The 12,669-nt window shown below is 38.3% G+C and overlaps 1 long non-coding RNA gene across 1 annotated transcript; it reads right to left on the minus strand.

Annotated features, from left to right (window-relative positions):
- Positions 1–291: 291 nt before the first annotated feature.
- On the minus strand, positions 292–12,374 carry LOC128806947 (uncharacterized). The gene is made up of 3 exons (XR_008436987.1): positions 12,287–12,374; positions 10,740–10,846; positions 292–475 (listed from the first exon to the last, which is right to left on the minus strand). It is a non-coding gene; the product is annotated as an uncharacterized LOC128806947 (long non-coding RNA).
- Positions 12,375–12,669: the final 295 nt, after the last annotated feature.

Here is a 12,669-nt window from a genome sequence, read left to right on the forward strand (position 1 = left end):
TTTCAGGAATATCTTAGTCAGGAATATCTTAGATATGTCCCAGAGCACTGTGGGTTGTGTTTTGTTCTTGTTTTTCCTCCCTACCTTTTGAAACAACTCAAAATAAATTTAAAAATATTAGGCATAAAGCTCATGAACTTTTGGTGGTTTTTATTTGTACCTCATAATAACATGTAATGCTAACTATTTCTCATCTGCATTTCTGGATTTGTTGTTTTCCTGGGGTGGTTCCTTTTTTTATCCTCTGCAAGTCAGCAGGAATGACCAATTACATTTTATTTCTCCTTATGCTTTATTTTTTAGGACACGGGGTTACAAAAGTAAATAGTTTTATACCTTTACTGTGACTCCCTCCTTTGCTCCTCCCAGAGGAGGAAAAATTCTCAGCTTGTTTGTAGATGACATTTTCTGCAGTGATCCACTTTTGTCACGCATTTCTGGGGGAAATTCTTTCCTGAAATGTGTCATAGACAGTCTGTAAATGAAACAAACCCACTCATTATGTGGTCACTATAACATTATCTTACGTAAATGCATATATGATTCTTCTTGAAATTAACAGCTTATTGTGGTTGAATTTTCTTTTTGAGGTTCTCCTGGCTTTGCAGTATATTCTCTTGATGGAAGGGTCTCTCCCTGTCATACAACATGTGTGGGGACCATTTCTGCATGCACTTGTAGCTGTGTTGAAAGTGTTGTTGCTCAGGTTCTTCAGTGATGTGTGCTGCAGAAAGTCCAGCTATGCTGATGTGCTAAGGCAAGGGCATAAATTATTGGCAGCTGAGGAAAGGGTGAAATCCACACCTCTTGTGATCTGGAGGGAAAATTCCACAGTGATGTTACAGAAAACTAGATTCAGAGAGTTTGGCACCACTGTTAAAAAGCTACCAAATTTTTAGGATATGAAGAAATAAAAGAAGGTCTGGTGAGAACTTCTCTATCCCCGTCCCTCCCCCAGCATAAAACTTCCCATGTATAAGCTGAGGTTAGCTGAGAACACTTCATGCAGATAAGAGTTTTGGTTCCTTTCTTTTTCTGCATACTGTACCACTTCCCTGCCCCATGATTTCCTGTACATTTCCTTCCAGCTACTGAAAACTGGAGACAGAGTATTGCTTCAGAGAACACTGATGAGATGAAGCTCAAGACTGGAAATGGAGTTGCTGAGCCAGACATAGAAGAATTTCAGGTCTCTGTCAAACTTGAGAGAGCTTTTGTCTTTAGACAGATATATTGGTTCACAAATGGATTAGTGGGGATGCTGGATGAGCCAAAGGCCTAAGAACTGTTACCTTAATAATGTCAGATGCATCAGACTCTAATTCTTTTCTTTTCTTACCAAATAATCTTATTTAATTCAACTTTGTGTTGTATGAAACAAAGATCATTTCTCTAATCGCCTTTGCTGACCTCGCCTGGCCCATGGCTTTCCAGCTGAATAAACAGAGATAGTGCAATAAAAAACAAATCTTCATCACTAATTAGCTTTTGAAACATCAGTGTTTACCATTCACTGCGTGAACTGACTATCAGGCATTACACCACCATGAAAACAATCTACAACTGCATGTCACGAGTCTAAAATAATACAGGGCAGAGTACAGGGCTAAATTGTGAGTGAATGAAAAGATATTGGGCATGTTGCATGACCTTCAGCAAGATTCTAGGTTTATGTCAGTGAGAAAGATGAGCCAAATTATTCATGAGGCTGAAAGGGGGAGAAAGGACATGTGATCTTGGAACAGTTAGAGTTATGTTATTCTTGGGGGAAAAGATCAGGATGATTATGTTAATATTACCATTTATGTTACACTCTCATCAGAGTCAGAGTTTTAGGAATGTGTCAAGCTCTGTGTGTTTTATCCAACTGCAAAAATATGATAGGATTTTAGAGCATCAGTCAATACTGACTTTATTTCTTTTTTGTTTGTATTTTTTATGAAGCAAATGCTTTCAGAAACAAGATGAATCAATAGGTGTGAATCATCAATAAGGTGGCTATAAGATGAAACTTTTAAAGAATATAATATAATCAGGCATTAATATGTGAAAGCAAAAAAAAAGTCAACAAAATATTAAGGATTTTATAAAATAAAAACAAAACTCAAAACTGTTTTCAGTGATGTAGCTATGTTCTTTATAAGTGCTCTACACTTACCAGAGGAAGTTAAGTATATTATTACAGGAAATAATAGGAAATATGTCTTTGAAGATACTGTGTATCATTAGGAATGAGAATTCTGCTTTTCAGCATGGTCTGCAGTTGAGTAGCACAGAGGCACTAGTGCAATAAATGCAGACTACATCCTGACAGAGATGGTGTGCCAGGCTGGGTCTTTTTACTTTCAGAAACCACGTGGCATCAGCCCCTGCGTTTTCTTATTAGATATTCACAAAAGTAACTTCTTTTTATGAATAGATAGAGTATTTCAACTAATCTTATAATTCCACAGTAGAATAGTGAAATTAAGTCAAAACTGGCATATACCAAATGAGAAATAAAAGTATTGGGTGTCTGATGTCTGAATATTTTCTGCCAGAGAAAACATATAAAAAGTAGGGTGGTATTTTTTCACTGCAGCCATTTCATTTTGCTTGCAGTGTACAGAGGTTTGACATTAGCAGTTGCCCAAAATGTTCTCAGACCAGTGTTGACACAAACAGAAGGACCTCTTGTAAATCATCTGTCCTTTGAGGAGGATAAAACCACACAACCTTGGGACACTTACAAGGGAAATCATTCACTAGAGTAATTGTGTTTGAAATTCAGTGGGGCACATCTTTCAGCCCTGGCTGGAAAAGTAGATTCAGATAACTGTAGTTTTAAGAAACTGAAACCTCATCTATTTGCAGCCAGTCATCCTCGGCTGAGTTTTTTGGTTCCTGACAAGTGAAAAACCATTTCTGAGATGCTCAGGGTGCATGAGGCTTTTTCTCCTGGCTGTTTCTGAGGGGAGTCCCAACCTGTGAAGCTGTTCTCTACCCTGCTGAGGGGTTTGATTTCTCAAATTGAAAAAAGCAGTACTGAATTCCCTCAATGGGATGCTCATTTTTTGCACAGTCCCTGAGAAAAGGCAAACACTACACTGTCTACCTGAATTGTTCTTGGTCCCGAAAACCACTTTTGCTGATCATTTTCAGTAGTATTTTCAAGGGCCTTTTGCTTTTCTTCTGACTGTATTCTATGGCTGGTAACTTCAGGGGATTCTCACTTTAAATACTGTGGTTTGTGTTATGTCAGTCCTGTGGTATAAGCAGTTATCTCAATGAAGCTAATTTTTAAGAAAGTTCATTTTTAATACTATGTTGAGCTTTAAGCTTTCACTGCCTTAAAATATAACTTCTACATTTCCAGCATCTACATTCTATCAGTTAATCCAATGTATATTTATGCCTTTTCAGATATTGGATCATTCTGCTAATTAAATTTAATTAACCAGTACTTGAACATTTATCCAGAAGCGCATTGAGACTTTCAGCATTGTCACAACGTAACCCTGCCATCTACTGGAAAGCATTTAGTAATGTTTTAATGAAACACACAGGCTGATAACCTGTTGTTCAGTGGAAATATGCACCTGAAATGCATGGATTTACATGGAAAGGGATCAAATATGTCATAAACAAATGCTTTTCACTCTCAGACAGTCAGGATTTTTGCCATCAAAAGTTATCAGATCTCTCATCCTCTCCTCCTACTACTTTTTTGGGTGGTGTCTCAGGACTAGGGAAGTTGGCTGGGTAATCCCCTGGCCTCACGGTTCTCTGCATGATCAGAAAGCTTGGGAGTCAGCAGTCAGGGGGGTGCATAGCTTCTTTGATGGCTCAGAGATTTCGTGCGTGTAAGTCTGATTTCTAGTTGAGCAGGCATCTGTATCCTCAAGATCACCAGGTTTTCATGTGGAGGGATGAAAGAAGCAAGAATTTGGAGAGACCAAGTGTAGTAGACCAGCTGTGCTAGAGGATATATGCATGTGTCAGTGCTGCCAATCTGCTTGCAGGTTATGCTGTGGAATAGGCTCTGGAGCTACTTGGTTCTATTTTGTCTTCTTCTCTGTAAGTTACTGGTAGACTGCTGGCATCTGGAAATACTGGGTTTAGTAGAAGAGAAGGGCTCTTCTTGGTTTGCAGAACTCCTGTTTTTCTTGCCTTGTGCATTTGTGTAGCTGAGAGGTGCAAAGAAGTTAATGTAATATAGTCAGATATACACTGTGGTTCTGGGAGCCTCTTGCCTCAAAGGCATCAGAGCTGATATCTCTAACAATCTCTAATTATCACTCCATGTCATGCTCTTTCTCTACCCTTTTTTCCTATACCCTTACTATACCCTCTTTGTGGATGAGTTTTGCTTTAGTTGTTCAATAAGACATTATCTCCTCTGAACGACAGGGAAAGAAAACACAATGCAAAACAGTAAAGCAAAATTTGCTTCATAAAAGAGTTGAAGGAATTCAATAAGTCATCTTGCATTGGTTTGCAAGGACTGGAAGCTGTGAACTGCTGTGCATTGATTTAGTGAACTGCTGTGCATTGATTCATAGCCAAAGCCGTCCATACAGGGGTCTGTACTCCTTAACAGAGTACGGACAACTTCACTAGCTCAGGTGCAGCCATATGTGTTGCATAACACATGTTAACACAGCAAATAAATCCAACAGCAACTTCAGCTGTGCTGAGCAGGACACAGTGCTTGGTCAGACTCATTCCCAGGTTTCTGGGGTTTTGTCAGTGGATGTGGCTCCCTGCAGAAGGAGCTAGGTTAGATGTGCCAGCAATGCAGCTGTGCGTATTGACAGCTAGTGTGGCAACTGTGACAACTCCCCCCTAGCAAGCAGAAGTTTCTCCAAAATGACTTTTCAGTGGAAAGAGCTTTGCAAACAAAGTATATTAAGTATCTGATTCAGTCTTCATTTTAAGAATAGATTAAAAAGCAAGATACAACAGGTGAGTAATTTTAAAGATTATCACACAATAGCAGAGATGCAATCAAAGTCTCATTAATGCTTTCTTTCCTCCATGTATTAGTTTTCAAAACAAATTATATTCCTTGGTAGAAGACCTTTCTATTATGGAGGAAATGATGTAACTTTCTCTTTGATAGGAGAAAATACCAAAATTGTTATCTAGTATCCGTTAAAATTGTCATTTTACAGTTCACCTCCCCACAGAAAGACCTTGAATAAGGGTTCATATTACTTCCAGATATCAAGAGAAAAAAAGTAATTGGTAACAGCACATTGTCTGGATGTTAATAATATTTCAGTTTTACCTTGTTGAAAAAATAATTTATTCCCACTGTATATTAGAAGGGAGGAGATCTGGCACATTCGTAGGCTTACTGTGATTATGTGTAATACTTGCATTTAAGCTCAAAACCATTTTAGGTTATTTAGTTTTATGGAGGATTGTCTCCTACACTATAATAGATGGCAAGGTTTTAGAGTCCCAGATACAGGATATGACTTACCTAGACTGAAATAGGATGAGCTGCAGAAGGTACTGCACAACAAATGGGACTTGTAGAGTCAGACTCTGGTCTTAGCAGAAGAACCTTTGCACTAGGCATAAAAGGAGATAGTTTTAGAGGGAGAGGGCACAGGAAATGCTTGAGCTGTTCATGATCAGAAGACAAGAAAGAAGGATATTTTGGGTGACTGCCAATGAAATAAGTTCTAATTTTCTGCTCCAGCACTGAACTAGAACTGCTTGTCCTTAGGATAGGAGATGGGTGGGACGGAGTGGGACAAGTTGCTGTGATGTTGCTCTACCATCCTATGAACACCATGTCTGTCTCACAGTTAACAAAATGGTGTGGGTTGGGTTATTTTTTTCCTGCAGCTACAATATATCTCTGCATATTAAACTGAAGTGTTTCTTGAACAAAAGAAGGACCATTTCAGTCATGGCTGAATCCTAAAGGGAACAAAAAATATTCTGGTTTAGCTTCTCCTGTCACGTTATCAGAGAGTATGTGGCAGTAATAGCAAAAGTCTCTTCCACCTACCCTGCATTTCATATCCTGAAGGAGCAGCTCCTGACTACTCTATTCAGAACATATTATTTTTTCACATATGTACCTCCTTTTTCTTCTGGTAGGTTTTAAGAGCTCATTAAAACTGCTTCTTCCCTTTCACAGGACTCAGATATTTATGCATTATAAAACTTCCCTTTTGTCTATAACACAGGTTGATTTTACTGCTTACTTTCATTAATGCCTGCATTAATGAGACGCTCCAGGAGAAATCTTAACAGATAGATTGCATAGAAGGGAGAAAATGGTATCATCTACTAGAATAAGTAAACTTGTGAGAAATTCTAAGACTCATAGACTGCCAAAATATTAATTTTTGCAGAGTTAAATAGTATTATTCTTGTTTGCAGAAAGCTGTCTATGGACTTTTCAGAATAGACAGACTTACTAAACATTTTTGAAAAACAGGAAGAACAAAGCAGAGTAACTATCTGCCCAGCCTTCCACCAGTAACCCTTCCTGCTCCAAACTGGGAATGGCTGCTGTGAATACATTGAGCATGGTCAGGAAAGGGTGACCACAGTAACTCCAGCTGGCAGAACAAACAGGGTGTATTTGGTGTTTCTTATGTGTTTTGTAGAATTTTATTCTGTCTCTTACATTCATTGCTGCCAAATATCCATCATCTTTAGCACTTGTGCTGAGTAGCAATGAATTGTCCCTCCACTCTGAACAGGGGGGTGGGATGGTGTTAGTTCTTGCTTACTAGAGAGACACCTTGGAGGGGACAAATGCCATGGTGGGGGCAGCTCACCATGAGATGCTCTTTCCCCTATTCCTCATGCACTTAGATGCCAGGAGTCATCTTAGGTAAGCCCAGCTGGTGTGAGGCATGTCCAGCTACCTCACAGGTCTAGTCAGGCAAATATATTCAAGATATCCACATCAGGTATTTGGTGGGAGATGTAACTGTCCATTTCAAGGACTTAAGTAATACAAGATAATTGAAACAGCAACAAGGGCACGTGGCTTTCTCTTCAGTGCACTTGATATGTGGGTAATTGGTTTTTCTTTGCATAATATAGATATATAGTTCATGTACTGATGACAAGTAGTTGTTCAAAATATTTGCAGCTCTGGAGAAATGAAGTGCTTCCACTGTGGGTGTTTATTGTCTGATGAAAAATGCATCATTTAGTTTGAGGAGTTTATTTCTGGAGTCCAGAGAACTGCTTAATCATTTTAGAAGGCGAATTTATGAAACTGCTGTAAAATATCATAGTCTATAGAGTAACTTAACATGTGTACAACATGGTTTATAAAATAGAAAGTATTTAAGAATAAAAAGTGAGATAATTATTTGATATTTAATAATTGATGTCTATTATTAAAAATATAGAGAGAGGAAATGAAGATGTATTAGAAATCAACAGTGTTCTTATTTTATTTGGAAAATATTAATTGGTGGAAAAATGAATTAGCTGTAAAAATCTATTGATTTTAAAGTCCACTGAGACTTGTAAAATATAAAAATGAAATGGTTATCACTCAAATGCCGTTCATTCTCATAAAGCAAGCTCAGTTTATCTGAATGGGTTTCCTATTATTTGTTTGATTTGTAAATAGTTTATGAAGACATTTTCAAAACTACATTTTCTTTTGAAGCACCTTCTATGCTGTGAAAGAGATTTAATTTTGACAACAATTCTTTATGGAATGTAAGGCTAATGCATCAGACTTGCTTAGGTCCTGTGTGGAGTTATGTAGAGGTGCTGCTGGATGGCTTCAGGCTGCTTTCACATTTTACATGGAGAATATAGAATTTATCATTTTGAATCTACTCTCAAAATTTCAGGATCTCGTAGTTATATATAAAGGATATGAAGCCATTGGGTTTATACAGCCATGTTCTTCGGTGTGACAAACCTTATGGCTGACAAGGAAGTGACACTACTGAGCAGCCAATGTATCTTCCTGGGCCTTTTGTTGATGAGCATAAACAAGCTTATTAAAAAGGAAAAAAAATCATTGTGCACTTTGGTCACACAAAGAGCCAGTAACAGTCTTAAGTTACATGTCCAAGGGGCTGGATGCTCTCAACTCATGGGTTCTCAGGAGGGTATGGTGTATCCCTCACCAAATTGCTTAAAGTCTTTGCTCTGAAATACAGTTTACACACCTCCAACAGAGGGGTTTGTATATCCATTACAGGTTACAGGGATACTTTCAGGAGATCTTTGCTGGATATTCTGTTGTTTGCATGTACTGTGAAAGTATTATTATTACGAGTTATTGTGCAGTTCTTGATAGTTACTGAAGGCAAGATTGTTACTTTTTTTGGTGTCAGAGTAAAATTAGATACATAATTTCCATGCATCAATAAATGCAGGTTTCAAAAAGTGTCAGTTTGCAAGAGAATTTTGTTTTGATCACTTAATACAATTTCTTCCACAGTTTCTCATAGTGTCCTAAAATCCTGCAGTTGAAAATACAGGAAAAAAAAAAAAACCCAAAAAACAAATAAAACAAGTGTCCTAAAAGAGAAGCTGGAGTTAACTTAATCCGAATACCAGCAACTAACACATTTACCACTAATATCAAGCTGGAATACTGTGCTGGTAAGGGACTTCAGGCAGTAGAGCCATAAAGCATTTTAAAAGCCCCAGGCAAACATTCCATCTTTCTTCCCTCCACACTGTTCCACTTGACTTTGAGCCTTCATTCTCTCAAGTCACAATTGACTTGACTCACTGGTTTAGGATGGCACATAGACTGATGTCTTAAGCTTCAGAATTATTTCATTAATGCAGCAACTTCTCAGTGTCAGAAATAACTGCTCTGAAATGAACCAAATGGGAATGGGGGAGAAACGGGCAGCTCTTCTACTTGCCTGAAAAGTCTCCCAACATCTGTAATCAGGAAACACAGCAACAGTGTCTCTGAAAGCTGTCTGGTGAGATACACAAATCATATGAGTGAGAGATAGATTGTTCAGCTCTAAAGAAAAGCATATGGAAATGGTAAAGTATATCAGAAAAACTGCACTGATTGGTCATGTTGCATTTGCTCCCTTCTTTTGGGTAGATGCATGACTTTGCTCTGCATGATCTGAGCAAAGGAGCTTGGCACTTCAGACACCTAGTGCTCATTCTGTCCCACTCTTTTCACCTGCACTGTATGCTTTGCACCAAAACAGCTCAGAGAACTTTGTAATTATAATGTATATAGGTCAAAGTCTCCAGGCATTAACAATTATGAATTTACCAGTATGATAAAAATGAATTTGCCTGCTTACAGATAATGAAAATGGCATGTTAGTCAGGGTTTAAAGATGTGCGTCTTTTTGTATGGGCCCATTAAGTAGACAGAAATCTAACAATGTGCTGTTATCTTGCTTTTTGATAATTAAGCTGGTGTTGGTCAGTGTAGACAAATCCCTTGTCTGCCTGAGCTGACTGTGGGAATATCCATGGTCCATTTGCTACCGCAGCTGGAACTACTGCGGTCTCCAGTGCCTTGACTTGGCTAATACTGACCACTTTGGTTCTCACACCCTAAAATTCCATGGATTCTCTGACAACAGGCTGAAGGCTGGTAAGTATTTTCAGAGTATTTCTTTGACAGTGGAAAGGAGGCTATGTGCTCATGTGTTCTGTAACAGCTGCCTGAACAGTCTTGAAAATGATTCCTGGTCAGTAATGGAAAAAAGTTAGGTGTAGCTTTGGATATTGCATGGATGTCTCTTGCCAATACTCTAGTGAAAGAGGATATACTGGAGACCCAGAATACTCTTCTAAAGTCCTTTCTGTTAATTGAAAAGTGGTCCACAGTGATTATAGAACTGGAAATGTTCTGGAAAGATAAGTAAGTTGTATAATTGCTGTTAGAACAAAAATTAAAGATGGAAAGAAAACTAAGACTATCATCAGAATACTTCCTAGCCTTTAGAACATCTGCACTTTTCCTCTACTCTAAAGGGATTTTCTTAGTTTCCTTCGTTTTTTTTTTGTTTGTTTTTGTTTTTCTTTTGTTTGTTTTTTTTGTTTTGTTTTGTTTTGTTTTTTTGTTTTCTTTTGCCATAATAGTTGTACATTGCATAATGTGCACATTTATTCATAAAGAAAAAGTAGTAAGTAATAAATTTTGGGGATTACAAAAACCAACAAGATGACACCACTTAAAATTCTCTATGGTTTGGGTAAATACATTTCTCATACCTAGGTACAGGCCAGGTTTCACTAGGGCTGAAAGAAACTGTGGAAATACTGTGTTGGAGACAGCATTTTTGAATATAAGAGTGTGGTTACTCAGATTTTACTGGTTCATGGTGTCCTGTTAATATATTCATGCTTCTTCTTCAGTTTCACATATTTTAGTGTAGAAACTGTAAAACTGCTAAAGGTTCACACCCTAGTCTTGCTAATCTTGAAGGTGAAAGAGATTGATACAGAAATTCACCCATCCTGGTGTTTTATACATTCTGGGGAGACAAGCATTTGTCTTTGTGGACATTTTCCATGTCCATCACATTTAATGAAATTTTATTATATTACATTCCCAAGAGAAATTACATGCAAATAATGGATCAGATGATGGTTCCAAACCATCATAGTAACCATGTGATTTCCCCTTCAGAGCCCTTGAAATTTTATTCTCCTGAAAGAAAATGTCACTTGACTCATAGCATATTCAGAACATCAGAAATTCACAATATAGGTAAAACTACTTGAAGAATAATTTTTCCCCTGAGTGGAGAGTTTTTACTCACCCCTTTCTCTGTGGCTTCTTTCATGATCAGCTGGGGTGTTTTGAATGTTTCCTTAATTGTAATCCTTGAAACCATTCCAATGGAAGGGCAGTTTTTCTCTGCCAAGTCTGACAAAAAAAAAAAAAAAAGATATAAAATCAATAGTTTTTTGATCCTGCAGGTCTCCAAAACTGTCATACTGAAAGTAGCTTCAAGATGGACAAGATCTCATCTGCAATACCATGGGTATATTACTACACAATTTTAACTTAATGTTTTATGAGATGACCAAGCAATTCTCTTTTTCTGGACTCTGGGCTAGGTTTCCTTTTGTCAGTCCATGATATTACAAATCAGTGATGTACACAGTTCAGCATAACTTAATCAATGTTTGTTTTAAAGTAAATGTTTAAAAATAGCTGAAAAAGCATATTTATCCTCTATTACTACCAGATGTATACTGGCAGAAAATGCAGAGAAATGCAGCAATGCTGTCCTCATTTGAACTGCTATTAGTCATGCTAATTGGACCCTTTTCTCCACAGCATGTGCATGTGTGTATGCAAGGGAGCTTGTGTAGACCCTCTGGACATAGAGTCCAGCAGCTTGGTATATTGGCTCTTTCCATCATTGCATGACATGATCTGTGCCTGCTGCTAAGTCATTATATTGCAGCAAATCGTGGTACTGCTTTGCCTTGTATTTCACTGTGAAAGCTCTAACCCTCTTGAATTCCCCATCCTTCCAGACAGCCAGACAGCCTATTTGCAGCTGGCACTTTTCAGCGGGGGCCTGCTAACTTAATTTGCTATTGTCTGCTTTTACAGAAGTAGTGGACTGTAGGCTCGTTGACAGATCGATTTTTTCATTATCAGCATATGCAGCTGTTTGAATACTTACTATGCCCTCATTCTTGTCCATTTTCTGCTTTTTGTCAAAGAAGCTAAAGTGTTTAGTGGGAAGCCCAGCTTCCCAAGTCAATTTTGCATGGCAATTATTGTTTAAATAAAACAGACGGCATCGCAAAAAAAACTTCCTGGGAACATACATGTCTTGTGTAATTGCCTCTGAATAAAATTATGCTGTGAACATAAATCTGAACTGCAGAGTTGTTTGATGCAGTTTGAAATCTTTCTAAATTGCTTTAATATTTATTGCAGTTCTTAAAAAGGAAAGTACAGCATTTTTAGCAACAAATACCTTGCAGAACTTTTTTATTCCACAATTAGTGACCCCCTCTACAGTTTATCAGGTGAAAAAAATATTTCCCTAAAGGAAATAAAGCCAGTTTAGTCTTTACTACTTGTATGCAAGCTCACAGTCTGCAAGTCAGCAGGCTATTGCCTTAGCTGTGCACTTGAGATACTGCTTATCACACAGAACAACTCTGAGTGAAGCAGCTGTTGGCCCAGAGGCAGCAGGACAGGCACAAAATTTCTTCACTGCATGAGCTATGAGGGTGCTGAGTTCCTGATGATTTTCTCTGCTAAAGCCGTAATCTGGATTTGAAATAAAATAAAGGTCTAATTAGCTCATCTTTTGTGCTTTATCTGAAAGCCATGACTTACCTACAGAGAGGTGAATATAGCAGAGCACAGTCAATTTCCATCACCTGAGTGACCCTGAAGTTTGGTCCCTTCAGTTGCTGCTCTCTCTGTGACGCTCCTGCTGTTTGCAGTGTTTTACTTCCTCACTAAGCTAAGAGACAGCAGGACAACCCTTGGCAGAGCGGAGGGTGATTTGCCTTCAGATCCCCGTGACGTTCCTGCTGCAGATGAATCGCCAGCCTTGTGAGCACTGCAGACTGATTTTGCATGCCTGTGTTTACACACCTGGCTCCTGCCTGCAGACTTCTCTGAGGGCTTCTGGTAAAACTGCAGGTATCACTTACAATCTATGACCACTTGAGTGACTGAGGCTCTCTGCTCTTTGCCTCTGACCAGCCCACGTT

Source organism: Vidua macroura, chromosome 4, assembly GCF_024509145.1.
Source record: "Vidua macroura isolate BioBank_ID:100142 chromosome 4, ASM2450914v1, whole genome shotgun sequence".
NCBI classification, from domain to species: domain Eukaryota; kingdom Metazoa; phylum Chordata; class Aves; order Passeriformes; family Viduidae; genus Vidua; species Vidua macroura.